Source organism: Triticum dicoccoides, chromosome 5A, assembly GCF_002162155.2.
Source record: "Triticum dicoccoides isolate Atlit2015 ecotype Zavitan chromosome 5A, WEW_v2.0, whole genome shotgun sequence".
Lineage (NCBI taxonomy): Eukaryota > Viridiplantae > Streptophyta > Magnoliopsida > Poales > Poaceae > Triticum > Triticum dicoccoides.
In genome coordinates this window covers 105,410,858-105,429,070 of record NC_041388.1, presented here as the reverse complement: position 1 = coordinate 105,429,070, position 18,213 = coordinate 105,410,858, and positions in this window count along the sequence as shown.

The window sequence follows — 18,213 nt, the reverse complement described above, 5'->3', positions numbered from 1 at the left end:
GTACAGGTAACAAATCTTCTCCCACCCCCACCCCCTTTCTTCCTTGTTTGAACCAAGTAGTACTAGATTCGAGTGCATGAACTAGTTTTACCTGTTAACAGTAAAAAATTTGGTGGCTTTCGAACAGCCGATTGATCCTATCTACGAGGGGGCTTGAGAAATAGTAAAAGATACAAATGCGGCGACGTTAGGAGCTAGGTAAGTAGAGCAAGGCCGGTTTCGAAGGAAGTTATACCTGAGGGTCGCCGGGATGCCGCCAGGTGGCCAGTGGGAGACCAGATCTGCCCACACTACGACAACAAGAAGGAGGGGGCGGAGGCCCTCCCTAGCCGACGGTGCATGGGAGAGAACGGCAAGGCACACTGATCGGGACGTGCCAGCAGTGGGTAAGAGCCGTCGCCGAGGACGACCGCGTGAACGTTGCACCTTCTCACCTTCCCCGACGGAGAGGATCCGATTGGATCTGTGACCAGTAGTGAGCAGAGAGAGAGAGAGTGTGTGGCCACCGTTGTCGTGTTTAGATCTGGAGAGGACGAGACAGTGTGAAGAGAGCAACATTAGCAAGCAAGCGCAGAGCACTACAAAAAAATACACTTCCATGATGATACATGTTTGTCATAGTAGGTCACGTTTTTGTCATGCATGTACATCGATGACGATTTTATGACAGAATCAAGATAGTCATACCTGTGCTTCGTAGAAGTGTTCCATGACATTACCAAAATTATCATCACGGAAGTGTCCACTTCCATGACGATAAATTGCGCATCATAGAAGTGCTTTCGTCAAGGGTGACCGACACATGGCATCCACTGTAACAGGTCGCCGTTAAGCTATAGGTCCGGTTTTCAATCTGATAACCCTTTAAAAGCCCGGACCAATGGGGATTTTCTGCGTGTAAAATTATCATTGGCTGGAGGAAACACGTGTCGGCTCACCGTTGGGACAGATCTCATCCACTCATTGGACATAATCCACCAATGATACTTCGACACGTGGCACGGCCCAACAAAGGCCCATTCCGATGAAAAGGCCGGCCCGTTTGACTTGGTCAAAACATAGCGGGCCGACCCATAGAAAGTGTCGTGGTTTTGTCACGGCAGATGTCCTAGTTAAAGGACTTAGTAGTGGATCCATCGCGTTGAGTTAGCTTAAAGGGGTTCAAGCGGGACAAAGGACACAAGAAGTTTATACTGGTTCGGCCCCTTGCGGTGAAGGTAAAGGCCTAATCCAGTTGATGTGGAATTTCTAGGGTTTCGATGACCAGGGAGTGAATCCGCTATGCCTGGCTCTCGAGTTGTTGTTTGTCGTCCCTAAACCACCGTCGGGTCGTCCCTTTATATACACAGGTTGACGCCCGGCAGTTTACAGAATCCCGAGGCCGGCTCATAAGCGTGTCCGGCTCGGTTTCTACCTTTTCTTGTCTTACAACACAAGTTACATATCATATGGCGATTTATGTCTACGGGCCCTAATCCGCCTTTGGGCCCTGGGACTCCGTGTTAGATCTCCTCCGTAAAGTGCCATACTCCTTGTCTTCATGGGCTTCAAACATGACTAACTCATTGTGGGCATAACCCGGCCCCTCATGGCTGGTTTATACTTAGTAGTAATATCCCCAACATTAGGCCCCATACTGATTTGAACATGTTCATGTCAATCTTCAACACTTCGAAAATTCCTCCTTCAGCACCTTCGCATAAATCTTGTAAACTGCCATGATATCATCTTCCAGGATCATAATAAACCACCATGACGTCACCTGTTATTAAAAATTGTATATATCTCACCTTCATTAATGAGCCTTCGACAATCGAGGCGACAACTCTGTCACATATCCAACTTTTGGGCTCCTCGATTTTCACGCCTGTCACTTATCCCTTCACCTTATAAATAAGACCGGGGGGTCCTTTTCATTTCCCCCCGTGCCTCCTCGCTTCTTCTTCCTTGCACCAACCTGACCCTTACGCGCAGCCGCCGTCGTCAAGCTCCGCCCTCGGCCTCATCTCCAGCCGCTCCATCAACCTGAACGTACCAGAGAAACGCGGCGCGCCTTCGCTATTCCGTCAGCAATAATAAGTTTCCCTTTTCCTTGCTCTAGATCCGCTATTAGGGTTTCGGTGTTCATCAAAGCTCGAAGTTGTTCTTCTCTGTTCATCTCCGTAGTGTAAATGGCAGTCTCAGATCTGACATTTTCTTGTGCAGGCACAGTTATAGTCCCTTTTTGCATCCTTAGAACATCTTCTTCGTATAGAAAAAACTCATCTTGACCTGATGAACTACTTAAACACATGTATTTTGAGTCTGAATATATTTTGATTTACTGATACGCTGCAGATCTGAAATTACCATATCGATCTATGAAACTTGTTTTTCCCTTACTTAGATATTTTAGATCTGTACCTTCCATACTAATGTAGGCGGTTTAACTTTTTTAGAAAATGATAATCCGGCAGGTAGAAAATGATAATCCGGCAGGTACCATTAGTCCCCTCTTAAATTGCCGATTCGTTTATCTTTGTAACCCCTCCAATGTCAGGCTCTGGTTTAACAATGTGCATCTGCCTCTGTCTTCTCCTTCTGATCTTGCGTCGCTTTATGCTTGTCCGTCATAAACCTTAAACCGGCATTGATCTTTTTCCAGCTCTTCATTTGAAATGGCCAAACAATTTTATGCTTGTAACTGGGTCCCTTCCCGGGTTACTGAAGAGTAACTAAACGGATGTGTTGCAACCGGCGCTTTAGCAAAGAAAGAAGTCATCCACTGGAGGGCCCCTGGTCCGGAAAATCCTCCTAAGCCCAAGGATGGAGAAGTAGTCGTGTTCATTGACCATCTGGGTCGAGGGTTTAGCCCTCCCGGATCAAAAAAATTCCGAGATGTGCTTGCTAGCTTCCAAATCCATCCTCAGGACATCGGACCAAACTCTGTGTCCAATGTTTGCAATTTCCAAGTATTTTGCGAGGCTTATCTTCAAGAAGAGCCCACCGTTGAACTGTTTAGGGATTTCTTCTACTTAAACTGCAGAGTTTACAGACGGACCCAATACTGAACTTGGTAGAATGGCTATTCAAAAGAGGAAAGATGTCAGTTTCCCTCACGCCAAGCTTCATAGCCACCCCAAGGATTGGAATCAGACTTGGTTTTATTGCCGAGATACGTCTACAACTGATGAGAATCCTCTGCCGGGTTATCGTCCTCACCGGCTTAGCAACACACATCCATTTCCTCAGAGGCTGACTGCAAAGGAATGATCCAACTACGCAACACAACTCTCAAAGCTCAGAGCCTTTATGGCAAACAGTTTAATAGGAGTTGACTTTGTTCGCTGCTGGATATCCTGGAGCATTCTACCTTTAAGCCGGCGCCCCGGTTTAATGTGTGAGTACACAGGGGACTTGAAAGATCCTCAACGCCATATTAACATTCAGCTAACAGAGGCTGAAGTTACTGAGTCTGTCAAGAAAATATTGAATGAACCGGAGGCTGTTTACAGCAAGACAGGGCTAAGTCCTTTCTGCACTTCGAATAAACCGCCAGGTGTAAGAATCATATAACTTTTTGTTTTAGCTTGATCCTTTTAAATATTCTCTTAAAATTTTGTCCATCTTTGACAGGGCGATGATCCGTTCTGGAATAAGAAGCCACATGATAAACCGGCCAAGACACCTCGCCCCAAGTCCAAGGTTACTAAAAAACCTGCCAAAAAGAAAAGCACTGAGTCCTCTGAGCCCAATGCTGATGATGATCTGGATAATCCGGAATTAGAGGTAGAACTTGATTCTCTTGGTTCTCTTTTCATACACCTCATTGACAAGGACTATTATCAGGATGACACTGAAGGCAGCCAAGCTAAAGAAAGCCTGTTAACGACCTGTTCGTATATAGCCCATTTACAGCCCGCTAACCCAGGGCCCGTCACGATCTATCGGAATTAGGCCCAGTAGCGTCATATGGGCCGTCCAATATGATTCCAGCCTGTTGTAACTTCCGGCCCAAGTCTGGCCCATGACGTCTTTTAGCCCATATGAGGCACTTTGTAACTCTTGGCGCATTAACGGCCCGTGGTGAACATGGCCCGTAATGAATAGCGTGTCGCTTTATGCCCATTAATGGCCCATTATTCCATTGCATCGTTTCCAACCTGTGTTATCTTTCAGCCTTCTCAGGGGCCATTTGTTCTTGGGCTCATTTCTAGCATTAGCTTAGTTACGGCCCGTTACTGGCCTTTTCTGCTTGTGGGCCAAATTCAACCCGTGGTTACAGTCGGCCCGTCTGTGGCCCGTTAATCCGTTGGGCCATTTTCATAGCGTCATCAAATACGGCCGATTAACGATGGCCCGTTATGGCTGGCCCATGAACGGACGTTTCCAACTCTAGCCCGATAAGGCCCATAATGCGGACCGTTGTTGGCCCATGTTTGGCCGATCGATCATATGGCCCATAGAAGGCCCATTGATGCTACGGCCCGTAGGAGGCCCATTGTTTCTACGGCCCTTAGAAGGCCCATTGTTTCTATGGCCCGTAGGAGGCCCATGGTAACTGTAATAAATATGTAGCCCATGGTTATTGTGGCCTGGATTTAAAAAATAGGTTATTTCGGCCACTAGCAAACCGCGGAAAAACAACTGCACTAACTACAAGCAAAGAAATAAACAAGACAACAAGGAAATAAATAAGCAAGCAACTTAAGCTAGGCTATCACGGCTATTACACATATTACATCCACTGGGCATCAAAGTTCGCCACCAATGCAAATATAGGGAACAAAGCAGCATATCATATACACTAGTTGTCAAAGTTGGCGACCAGTGCAAATAAACGCCGCAGCAAAACAAATCCAAAACCAAAACCACTTCAGAAGAGCTCAAGAAACAATATCCTGGGTACCCATAATGTTGGCAAGATGCTTAGCAAGCTTATTAACTTTCTCTTGTTTGGCGCTTAAATCCTCCAGCACTTGCCGTTGCACAAGAAAGTATGCATCTGAGTTCTGCAGGGACTTCCTCAGTCCTTCGGGTTCTTGCCGCAACACAACTGACTAATGCCTTTCAGCTTGTAGCTGAGACTGAAGAAGCCGAAGTGATTTAGGCAACAAGTTCGAAGAGCTTGTACTAGCGGTACTGGCCAGTAACTTGAACACTACATCAACGCAGGACTGTGGGGTTTTCTCAGTTTTTACAAGATCGTTTTTATCACCTTTCTTGGAGATCAACAGGGCTATCTCACTATCTTGAACCTTATCTGCATTACTTTCTCTACCATTGCATAGTGGGGTGCTCTTCTCCAATATTTTGTTCGCATACTACAAGAGAAACAAGCAGACACATCACAGTTTTAGCATGTAGTATACGAAACTCATTTTGGTAAACCGGTTCAGTAGTAAGGTGGATAGGATAACAGCATGAAACAAACATATATCTATGTACTATGGTCACTGTAGTATCCAAATCATTATAGTTTATGTTGCCAAATCAAGATAGAGACACAGTTCAACTCATATATTTTTAAGACACAACAGCATAGACAGAATATAAGTGTGAGAAACTACACAGCATTGGCAACACTTGTAATGTGCATCACATGAGAACATAACTGTTTATACAACTGAAATTGAAATCAGCATAGAGCAAGAAGTTAGAACAACAATCCAGTTAAAGAAATAGGTTTAAAACATACATGTTGCGCCATTGGAGTTTCAATTGGATCCTTCAAATTCGAAAGTAGTTGGTATGTGTAAATACAATGATGCAACAACAAGGGAGTATGGACCATAGCTATGAAATCTGACCTGATAACAGTTGCTCTTCTGCTTTAAACGTGGAGTTTGGGTTCGTTGTGGTGGTCTTCGTGCTTTGGGCACTGCAGTTGCTTTACAAACTGCCCGTGTGGGGGTACTCTGTGATGGACATGGTGCTTTGTCAACTAGAAGTGGGTTACTATCCGCTGGGGTTGGGGTTAGGTGGGTTGTAGCTGGTTCTCTGCCCAACGGTGTAAGTGTGCAATCTGGAAGAGTCTTGATTATGTGTGGTGGGGCTAGTTTGTGGGCCAGTACAACCATGGTTCTATCTGCATCGATGGGTAGCACTGTCTTTTGTGAAGAACGGGTTTTTGATCCCTTAGATACTGCCATCACCCCCTCCAATTCAAATGGCTGATAAACAAGAAAAAAAATGAACGTACAAACATTGTATGATAGACAGATGTGGTAATTCACATATATGCTGTCTAACCAAACTGGACAGCACGACACAGTCTCACATATATGATGCCTAACTAAACAGGATAGCATGACACAGTTTCAGATATATGATGGATAAGTTAACAGGATATAATGGCATAATTCAACATATGATGAGTATCTAAACAGGATGACATGACAAAACTATATGATGTCTTTCTAAAATAGGTTGGGGTGAAATAATTCACATAAATGTTGTCTAAGTATACAAGATGGCATGATATAATTGACATAATTGATTCATATACTAAGCAGTTGGCACTAGCATGTATGATCTCTAATCGAAGCAGATGGAATTCAATATTGCGCATATGATGTCTAAACTAAGCAATGCAAGACACCATATGCATGATATGAGAAATATAAACATTGCAACTTAGAGCATACACCTCAGGTGGGATATAGGACTAGTCATCTGTCTCTGAATCCTCCTCCGAGGAGCTCCCTGTAACCATCGAGATATATGCTTCAACAGTTACCATTGCCTGCTCTGAAGACCTTGTTTTCACTCTTGATTTTTCCATAACCGGCTCAAATGGCTGATACACATGAAGAGTAGTTTAATATACATAGATTGTCGACAAATGGAATACGTAATGAAAAAAAGATGGCATGAGATAATCCACATATATGATGCCTGGCTACATGGCGGTGCATAATTCACATATATGATAACTGGCTGAAAAACATGGCATTGCATAATTCACATATCTAATATAGAAAGCAAACAGGAGACATTCACACAAAGCATGTCTAATCTAATCAGATGGCATGGCAATGCAGGACACCATATGCATCATATGAGCAATATAACCATGCCAAGTTAGAGCATGCACCTCGGGGGGGGGGTGGAATACGATTGGTCATCTGCCTCTGAATCCTCCTCTCAGGAGCTATCTGTAACCAGCAAGAAATCTGCATCGACAGGTAGCACTGACTGCTCAGAAGACCTTGTTTTCACTCCAGATTTCCCATGACCAACTCAAATGGCTGATGCACAGGAAGAGTAGATGAATGTATAAACATTATTGACAAATGGAATACATTATGAAAAAAATGGCATGATACAATTCACATATACGATGACTGGCTAAACAGGATGGCACTGCATGATTCACGTATATGATTCGTGGCTAAAGAAGATGGCATTGCATAATTCCCATATACTCCATCTGTTCCTAAATTTGTCTTTTTAGAGATTTCAAATGGACTACCACATACAGATGTATATAAACATATTTTAGAGTGTAGATTCACTCATTTTGCTCCATAGGCAGTCACTTGTTGAAATCTCTAAAAAGACAAATATTTAGGAACAGTGGGAGTATGATATAGAAATCAAATAGGTGGCATTCACACAAAGCAAATCTCAACTAAGCTGATGACATATTAAGGATAGTATAGCCGAGCCTAAAGCCAGCCCTCTCATGCCCTTAGAAGTTTTGGCCGTTGGATCTCGTGTCCTGACCATTTGTGGTTGTCTGATGGTTGCCTCAGCCCGCTATCAATTGCTAAGTGGGCTAGCTGTCATGCGGCTGGCTACTCCGATGGAATAATTGGTGCATTGTGGTTAACTGGGCCTGCTCTGAGACAAAGCCCATCGATCCAGTAGCCGCACCGATTTGTGGCGCTAGTACAACCACCGTTCCCCTTCCATGTTGTTGCTCCTCTCTCACAACCTGGACGATCCTAGGCGTGTGATGACCCACAAGTATAGGGGATCTATCATAGTCCTTTCGATAAGTAAGAGTGTCGAACCCAACGAGGAGCAGAAGGAAATGATAAGCGGTTTCCAGCAAGGTATTCTCTGCAAGTACTGAAATAAGTGGTAACAGATAGTTTTGTGATAGGATAATTTGTAACGAGCAACAAGTAACAAAAGTAAATAAAGTGCAGCAAGGTGGCCCAATCCTTTTTGTAGCAAAGGACAAGCCTAGACAAACTCTTATATAGAGAAAAGTGCTCCCGAGGACACATGGGAGTATCGTCAAGCTAGTTTTCATCACGCTCATATGATTCACGTTCGGTACTTTGATAATTTGGTATGTGGGTGGACTGGTGCTTGGGTACTGTCCTTACTCGGACAAGCATCCCACTTATGATTAACCTCTATTGCAAGCATCCACAACTACAACAAAAGTATTAAGGTAAACCTAACCATAGCATGAAACATATGGATCCAAATCAGCCACTTACGAAGCAACGCATAAACTAGGGTTTAAGCTTCTGTCACTCTAGCAACCCATCATCTACTTATTACTCCCCAATGCCTTCCCCTAGGCCCAAGTAATGGTGAAGTGTTATGTAGTCGACGTTCACATAACACCACTAGAGGAGAGACAACATACATCTCATCAAAACATCGAACGAATACCAAATTCACATGACTACTAATAGCAAGACTTCTCCCATGTCCTCAGGAACAAACATAACTACTCACAAAGCATATTCATGTTCATAATCATAGGAGTATTAATATGCATATAGGATCTGAACATATGATCTTCCACCAAATAAACCAACTAGCATCAACTACAAGGAGTAATTAACACTACTAGCAACCTACTAGTACCAATCCCGGACTTGGAGACAAGAATTGGATACAAGAGATGAACTAGGGTTTTGAGAGGAGATGGTGCTGATGAAGATGTTGATGGAGATTGCCCTCTCCTGATGTGAGGAGAGTTGGTGATGGCAATGGCGATGATTCCCCCCTCCCGGAGGGAAGTTTCCCTGGCAGAACAGCTCCCCCAGAGCCCTAGATTGGTTCCTCCAAGGTTCCGCCTCGTGGCGGTGGAGTTTCGTCCGAGAAGATGGCTTATGATTTTTTTCCATCGAAAGACTTCATATAGCAGAAGATGGTCATCGGAGGGCCACCAGGGGGCCCACAAGGTAGGGGGGCGCGCCCCCCACCCTCGTGGGCAGGGTGTGGCCCCTGGTGAACTTCTTGCGCTCAATATTTATTATATATTCTGAAATTGACTTTCGTGAAGTTTCAGGACTTTTGGAGTTGTGCAGAATAGGTCTCTAATATTTGCTCCTTTCCAGCCCAGAATCCCAGCTGCCAACATTCTCCCTCTTTATGTAAACCTTGTAAAATAAGAGAGAATAGGCATAAGTATTGTAACATAATGTGTAATAACAGCCCATAATAAAATAAATATCGATATAAAAGCATGATGCAAAATGGACGTATCAACTCCCCCAAGCTTAGACCTCGCTTGTCCTCAAGAGAAAGCCGAAATCGAAAAATATGTCCACATGTTTAGAGATAGAGGTGTCGATAAAAATAAAATACGGACATGAGGGCATCATGATCATTCTTAGAACAACAACTTACATAATTCTTGTCATATAATCTCTTATGCTAGAGTAATAATTCAATCACAATTTCAAGTATGAACCGTAAACTTCATTGAAAACTAGCAAACTATAATCTCAGTCATTGGAGCAGTTGCAATTTATCATAACATAGGAAAGAGTCAATGTATAAGAGCTTTTCAGCAAGTCCACATACTCAACTATCATATAGTCTTTCACAATTGCTGATACTCACGCAATACTTATGGGTGTGGAGTTTTAATCGGACACAGAGAAAGATAGGGTGAGGGAGTCCTGGATTAGGGGGTCTCTGGACGGCCGGACTATATCCTTTGGTCGGACTGTTGGACTATGAAGATACAAGATTGAAGACTTTGTCTCGTGTCTGGATGGGACTTTACTTGGCGTAGAAGGCAAGCTAGGGAATACGGATATGTATATCTCCTCCTTTGTAACCAACCTTGTGTAACCCTAGCCCACTCCGGTGTCTATATAAACCGGAGGGTTTTAGTCCGTAGGACAATAGACAATCATACCATAGGCTAGCTTCTAGGGTTTAGCCTCTTAGATCTCGTGGTAGATCAACTCTTGTAACACTCATATCATCAAGAACAATCAAGCAGGACGTAGGGTTTTACCTCCATCAAGAGGGCCCGAACATGGGTAAACATTGTGTCCCCTGCCTCCTGTTACCATCCGCCTTAGACGCACAGTTCGGGACCCCCTACCCAAGATCCGCCAGTTTTGACACCAACATTGGTGCTTTCATTGAGAGTTCCACTGTGCCGTCACCGTAAGGAAGGATGCCTCGTCTCGTTGTTAAAAACAACATTACCGCCGGGGGAGCCCTGGCTGTCGGCCAAACTCTCCGGTTAGGCAGTTTCATCATGACTACCCGTTCGGCTACTGCACCGACGATGACTTCTCGGGTCATCAAAAACAGCCTCCACGTCGGCTCGGAATTCGCCGAGCAGATGGATCCAATGGAGCTCTCATCCCTAAACGAGCTCTTGGATCGCATTGCCGCCTCGGGAGTCGCTACGGAGTATGATCGGATTGGGCTTAAACCCGATCAAAGGGTGATTAACTCTCCACCGGTCACCCATCGTATTGCGGTGGTGGAGGAACAATGCGGCGATTCTTCCTCTATCTTGAGGACTAACTATGTCCGGATTCCTGAGCTCTCCGAGTTGGATAACCATTTACGGGAGGACATCACCCAAGCCCTAAACCTAAGGTCAGGCGACGGGCCAGACTTATCGGGCAACATCCCGAAACACGAACTTCCAAGATTGGAAACTCCTCGGCCCCTGGGTCTCAGATCGGGTAAGGGTTCGGACTCAAAGCCACCCACCCACCCAAGCATAAACAATCTTTCCCACATCAGGCAAGCGCCCCAGGAAACAGTACATCATTATTGGGCCAGATTCCTCCGTGTGATCAACAAGGTTAAGGACTGTCGCGAGGAAGACGCAGTCTCATTTTTCTGCAATAATTGCACGGACAAGGGAATCCTTAACGCCATAAGTCGTCGTGACATATCACGCTTCGCCGACTTGGCGTCCATAGTACGAAAGTACTGTGCGATGGAAAGCGCCTGGAAAACCGAAACAAAATTTTGGGATAATCCGGCTCCGAATATACACCTAGTCCGAAGTAAAAGGGTGCACTATCATAAGACACCCGAGTTAACTTCAAAGAAGCAAAGACCCTCTACAGGGCGTGGAACCGTGTTGGAGGGATGGCTCAATGGACCCTGCAAAATTCATAGTACAACGGATACCATACCAACACACAGCCTTAGAGCATGTTGGGTACTCCGGCAGGTGGCCAAAAGTGGTGAGGATCTTCTCATCCTAGATGCCACATGCACCATCCCGTGGATAACAATACGGTATTAACAGTCTTTGAAACCTTCGCATCGAATAATAGGCACAAGCGAACACTCCACGGCCTTGCCGAAATCTACCATGTGGCAGAAATAAATCCATGGAGTGACACGGCTATTACCTTCAATGCCAGTGACGAACCTAAATTACGAACAGCCCGAGCACCAGCTGCACTGGTCCTCAGTCCAATTGTGGATGGCTTTCGACTCACCAAAGTACTCATGGACGGCGGCAGTGGATTAAACCTCATCTATGAGGAAACTCTTCAAAAAATAGAAATAGACTGGAACCGCATTGAGCAAAGCAGCACAACCTTCAGACGAATCATCCCCAGTCAGGAAGCACGCTGTGCTGGGAAAATCACACTAGATGTGGTATTCGGCACGCCGAAGAACTATAGGTCCGAAGAAATTACATTCCAAGTGGCCCCGTTCAGTAGCGTATACCACGCCCTTTTAGGGCGGGAGGCGTTCACGATCTTCCAAGCTATACCCCATTACGGGTACATGAAGCTCAAAATGCCCGGGCCCAACGGAATCATCACTCTCGCTAGTGATCTAGACACAGCACTCCGTGCCGAAAACAAAACAGCCGCATTGGCCCTCGAGGCATTATCCGAAGCCCTTGCGGCCGAGGAATTAACTGCGCTATGCTCCATAGTGGACAGGGACGACGTGATACGTGACAAGAGATCCAAGTCCACCTCTTTTAAACCAGCGGATGAAATAGTAAAATTCCAAGTCCACCCAACGGACCCTATAAAAATAGCCTCCATCGAGGCACAGTTAAACCCCGCTGTGGTCGCCGCACTACGAGAGTTCCTGTGCGAGAATTGGGACATATTCGCCTGGCACCCCTCAGACATGCCAGGAATCCCATGCAGGTTGGCCGAACACAGCCTTAATATTCTAAAGGAATTCAAGCCGGTCAAGCAGACTCTTCGGCATTTCTCTGAACCTAAGAGACAAGCTATGGGAGAGGAACTAGCCAAGTTATTGGAGGCCGGATTCATTAGAGAAATAAAACACCCGGACTGGCTAGCAAACCTGGTGATGGTACCAAAGAAGGAAAAATCCTGGCGCGTATGTGTCGATTTCAAGGACCTCAACAAGGCTTGCCCGAAGGATCCCTTCCCCCTCCCCCGCATCGATAAAATTATCGATGCTACCGCAGGACACGATTTATTGTGTTTCCTCGATGCATACTCCGGCTACCACCAAATCAAGATGGCGGAGTCTGACCAAGCCACAACGGCATTTATCACACCATACGGCCCCTTTTGTTTCAACACAATGCCTTTTGGGCTCAAAAACGCCGACGCAACATATCATCGCATGATTCAGACATGTCTGGAGAAACAGATCGGCAAAACAGTAGAGGCATACATAGATGATGTGGTCGTCAAAACCAAACACGTCAACTCTCGAATAGATGAGTTGAGGTTCACATTCGACAACCTCCGAACATACGACATCAAGCTCAATCCGGAAAAATGCGTTTTCGGTGTACCAGCCGGAAAGCTCCTGGGTTTCATTGCCTCCAGTAGAGGAATTGAAGCAAATCCGGCCAAAATCTGAGCTCTGTCGCAGTTGGCTATACCAACGGACCTCAAACAAATCCAGAAATTAACCAGATGTGTGGCGGCTCTAAGCCGCTTTATCTCCCGCTTAGGAGAAAAGGCATTACCCCTTTATCGGCTCCTTCGGTGCACCGAACACTTCGAGTGGACGGACGCTGCCACAGCCGGATTGGAAGAAATAAAAGCCATACTGGCAACCAACCCAATCCTGGCCACGCCAAACATCGGCGAACCAATGCTGTTGTACATTGCGGCAACTCATCAGGTTCTAAGCACAGTGCTCGTTGTCGAACAAGAAACGGACGGACATAAATTCCCCCTTCAAAAGCCGGTATATTATGTATCCACTATCCTCACTCCATGCAAATCACAGTACCCACATTATCAAAAGATAGCCTATGTGGTATTCATGGCATCTCGGAAGCTGCGACACTACTTTCAAGAGTGTTCAATTAAAGTAGGCTCGGAAGTGCCACTTAATGATATTATAAACAACCGCGACGCCACGGGTCGGATTGCCAAATGGGCCATTGAGCTCCTCCCTTTCGACATAACATACAAACCCCGGCGAGCCATTAAATCGCAAGTATTGGCTGACTTTGTCGCCGAGTGGACGAAGCCAGACTCCCTAAAGAGTACGGTGCATACTCCAATTGGATCATGCACTTCGATGGCTCCAAAATGCTAGCTGGTCTGGGGGTTGGCGTCGTCCTGACGTCCCCAACCGGAGATACAGTTCAATACATACTACAGATACTGTATACAGACTCCAACAACGCAGCCGGATACGAAGCCCTGTTACATGGTCTTCGGATGGCAGTCTCCATGGGCATTCAACGCCTGGAGGTGCGTGGGGATTCAAACCTCGCAATATCCCAAATAAATGGAGACTTTGATGCCAAGGATCCGAAGATGGCGGCCTATCGCAACGCCGTCCTAAAGATGCCAGCTCGGTTCGAGAGGCTTGAATTTCACCATGTGGCTCGGGAAAACAATCAGGCGGCGGATATCCTCGCCCGCATCGGCGCAAAACACGATGCGCCCCCCCCCAACATCTTTTTGGAGAGGTTGTTTAAGCCATCCTTGGTATGGGAAGGGGACACCGGTAACAATAGTCCTGACCCGGCCAAAATGCCCGATACCGAACACTCGGACATAATCGGAGGCTCTGCCACCGAAATAACACCTTCAGCCCACGTAATAATGGCCATCATCGCCCCGGGGACAGAACCATTCCTGGCCTACCTAACTAGGCAGGAACTTCTTGAGGACCAAAATGAGGCACGCTGCATAGTGCGGCGATCTAAAGCCTACAGGGTCCACAAGGGAGAGTTGTATAAAAAAAGCACTACCGGAGTCCTTCAAAGGTGCATCTCCGAAGAGGAAGGGCGGAAGCTTTTGGCAGAAATTCATGCCGGACTCGGCGGCCACCATGCCGTAGCCCGGGCCCTTGTAAGCAAGGCCTTCCTTACAGGTTTTTATTGGCCGACGGCCCGGGTAGATGCACATGACTTGGTCCAACGATGCGTCGGTTGCCAGCTTTTTGCAAACCAAAGCCACATGCCACCCACCGCCCTCCAAAAAATCCCCATTACCTGGCCCTTAGCGGTCTGGGGGCTTGACATGGTTGGACCCCTTAAAGGGGGAACCCATAAGAAAAAATACTTACTGTTCATGGTGGATAAATTCACCAAATGGATAGAAGCCAAACATATTAAAACGGCTGAATCCGGAACGGTGATAGACTTCATCCGGGGTTGTACACCGTTATGGCGTCCCCTACAATATCATCACTGACAATGGCACGAACTCCACGGCTGACGAGGTAAAACTCTGGTGCAGCAACATGGGCATTAAGCTCGATTATGCCTCTGTCTATCACCCACAAACTAACGACCAAGTTGAGCGAGCAAATGGTCTTATCATTAGTGGCATCAAACCCAGATTAGTGCGGTCCTTAAAGGAGTCTAACACGCACTAGGTAGAGGAGCTCGACTCCGTACTGTGGGGGCTGCGGACCAGGCCGAATCATACTACCGAATACACACCCTTCTTTATGGTGTACGGCGCAGAGGCGGTTCTGCCCTACGACATAATTCATGACTCACCTTGATTGTGCATGTACGATGAAAGAGAAGCCGAGATCGATCGGCAGGATAGTCTGGACACCCTAGAGGAGGAGCGCGACGTGGAAAAAGCCCGTTCCGCATTCTATGAGCAAAAGGCTCGCAGATACCAAAGCAGAGAAGTATGGGCCAAAACTTATAACATTGGCGAGCTAGTTCTACGCCTGCCGGATAAGAAAAAGACCAAGCTCGAGACCAAATGGGAAGGTCCCTTCATTATTGACTAAGTTCTGACCGGCGGAGCGTACCGTCTGTGGGATGCATCGAATAATCGACTTGAGCTGAACCCATGGAACGCAGCCAGGCTCCGAAGATTCTACGCCTAGTGTTGGACTCTATGTGCGTCTCCTTCCTCTGTCCGTTTTTTGCATATACATTATCTCTCTTTTTTCTCTTCCTTTCTTTTATTCTTCCTCAAGGCCTTCAAGAGCCAACTTGTGCCTTGCTTGCACACTATTGACGCGCTAACCGCGCTCATTATACCTGGGGGCTACTTACACAGAAGCTTAATCATTCATCTGGGCTTCATGCCCCGCACATGTGTTATTCTTCTGCATGTACCTTTTCTTCGCCATTATATGCATCGATATGACTTAAGTTTTGGCCAAGCTGGGTTGCCTGGCTCTTGTATTTATGCCCTACGTTCCCGTTAATTCGGCTAGGGCATAAGGGGAGCACCTCTGCGATTGTTACTGCCGGGTCAGCCGGATGTGTACCTCAGACTGGGTGAAGCCGAAAGCTAGCGTTCTTAAGGGAATATTCGGTCGGTGAACAAAAGATGATTTTTATTTATTTTCCATATGTGCCCCCAGATGTTTTTGCCTACGTCTCCTCTTGCAGTCCGGACATGCACTTTAGGGCATGCGTACCCAGGAAAAGGAACCCTTAACGGAACTATTCTCCCCGGAAGATGTTTCTTACTACCCATGTAATATAACATAATTAGTTGGATACTTGTTTGTTCAAGCACTAATGACCCCTACGCCTGGTTTCCACGCATACCCTGGTTCTTATATAACTGAGCAGGTATTCGGATACACTCCGGACTATTGGGTCCCGAGGTTGAAGAGAAAAGGTCCGCCATGACAAATGATTTACAATCTGGCTAGAAGGAATTATACATGTCACTTTAATTACATAGTCATGTAGACTGACTAAATTCCTCTTCTATACCATCCAACAGGCTGTATAACCTACAATCCTGTTGGGAATACTTTGTGGCTAATTCTACTTGCCCATACACTAAGCTAACAGGGATCTCTTTCCCATCGGGCCCCACAGGTCCGACCTCGGCCATGTGGTTTGGGTCAGCCTTGGTATACCGCGTCTTCACCATGGCCCAGGCTTCCCTGGCACCTTGACGGCATGCCGATATTTTCCATAATCGGAAGCGCCGTCGTGCTCCCTTGAGCTTCCCCGCAAGCTCTCCATTGCCTTCTGGCAGAGAGACGAATGGCCACAAGGCCTGGGCAATACCTTGCATCACCTGCCGAACTTGTTCGTGCAGTCGTGAGAGCTCGGGTAGAAGATCACCCGCAGACCCGGGCATCTCCTCTGCAGGCCGACCCATCAGCATACCTGCAGACATAACTTTGTTAGCCGGCTTCTCCGCCGCACCCTTTTAAGGGTTCATTCAAGCACTTACTGAAAATGCCGCGTCAAAGCCGCTTATTCTCCTTCTCGGAGTCCGCAAGCTGGGCTTGAGCATCTTTCAGTTCCACGCTCAGCTTGGTATTGGCGTCTTGGAGATTTTTTTTCTCCCGTCTGACCTTAGTCAGCACGCGTTCGCCAGCCTTTAGCTGTCGTACGACATGCCGGTCCTCCGGATTCTCTCCGGAGTCATCTGCAATATCTACTGTTAGATCTGCAGCCATGCCGCACACTATATGGTACCTATCATTCTTTGAAACAAATGTTACCAGCTGGGGACTTTTCAGGTTCCTTCAATGCGGCAATGGCGGCCCGAAGTTGGGTCTTGCATTCCTCCAGCTCCTGTGACAGTCGAGTATTCTTCTTTGTAAGAACCTGCATAATAAATGATCCTTAAATCAGTTGTGCCAACTGTTTCAAGTCTCAGGGGCTACTGATACATATAATCGTCAGATTTGCTTACCCGTACATCCCTTACATACTGGTGTGTGGCTCTGGCTAGACCATTTTGAGCAGCATAGAGGTACACGTCTCCAGAATTGAAGGCATCAAATGCCTCTGGTGAGAAGCAAGCGTCACGGAGTATGGCCCGGCGATGCCTATGATTCATGGCGCTCTCCACTTCTGAATTTGCAGCGGACAGTCTATCTGCATCCTCTGTAGGAGGAGTATCCGGCGTCCGCCCCATGTAGGCTTCCACCTCTATGTCCGGCCCTGGAGCCCGACTGGTGGAAGCATGATCGGCAGCCTCTCCGGACATATTCCGGCGAGCGTTTTTTTTAAAGAAACATGGACGTCATTACATTTTGAGAAAGACGACAACCACGGAGCGGGGTTTTTCATACTTTGCGTCGGTGTCTCCGTCTTGACTGCCTTCCTTTTTCGCCTACCCGGCCTCGGTGCCTCTTGTTGGCGAGTTGCTGCGGGTTCGGCACGGCATGCCGAATGCCTTCCCTGTAAAACACCATATGTATATGGTAGGTGAAGTGTGTAAAAGGGGATCCTAGTTTTTGGAGTTGGGATTTTGGTTTTTCTTATGTGCGACGCAGGGAGCAGTCCGGGATAGTCGGTCGTAATGGCCACCATGGCGTCATCACAACTCAATTGATAGAACTGTCCGTCTATCAGCTCCACGAATATGTCCGGATCTCCTTTGAGTCCGGGACCGAAGGACCGATCAGGGTCCTCTGGTTGTGGATATGGGCTGTTGACCTCCCTTACGGCTTTTCGCAGTTCCTGCCGTAAAATGGCAAGGTGAGTACCTACGACAAAGAATGCAGGAAGAATGGGAGTAAGGAGATATAACTCACCCAGCTTGGAGGGTTGTACATGGAGAATCCATCCCGTGGCTTGATGCGGATGAACTCCTCTTCCTCTCCCTTGAACAACTCGGACATAATTTTTGCTAA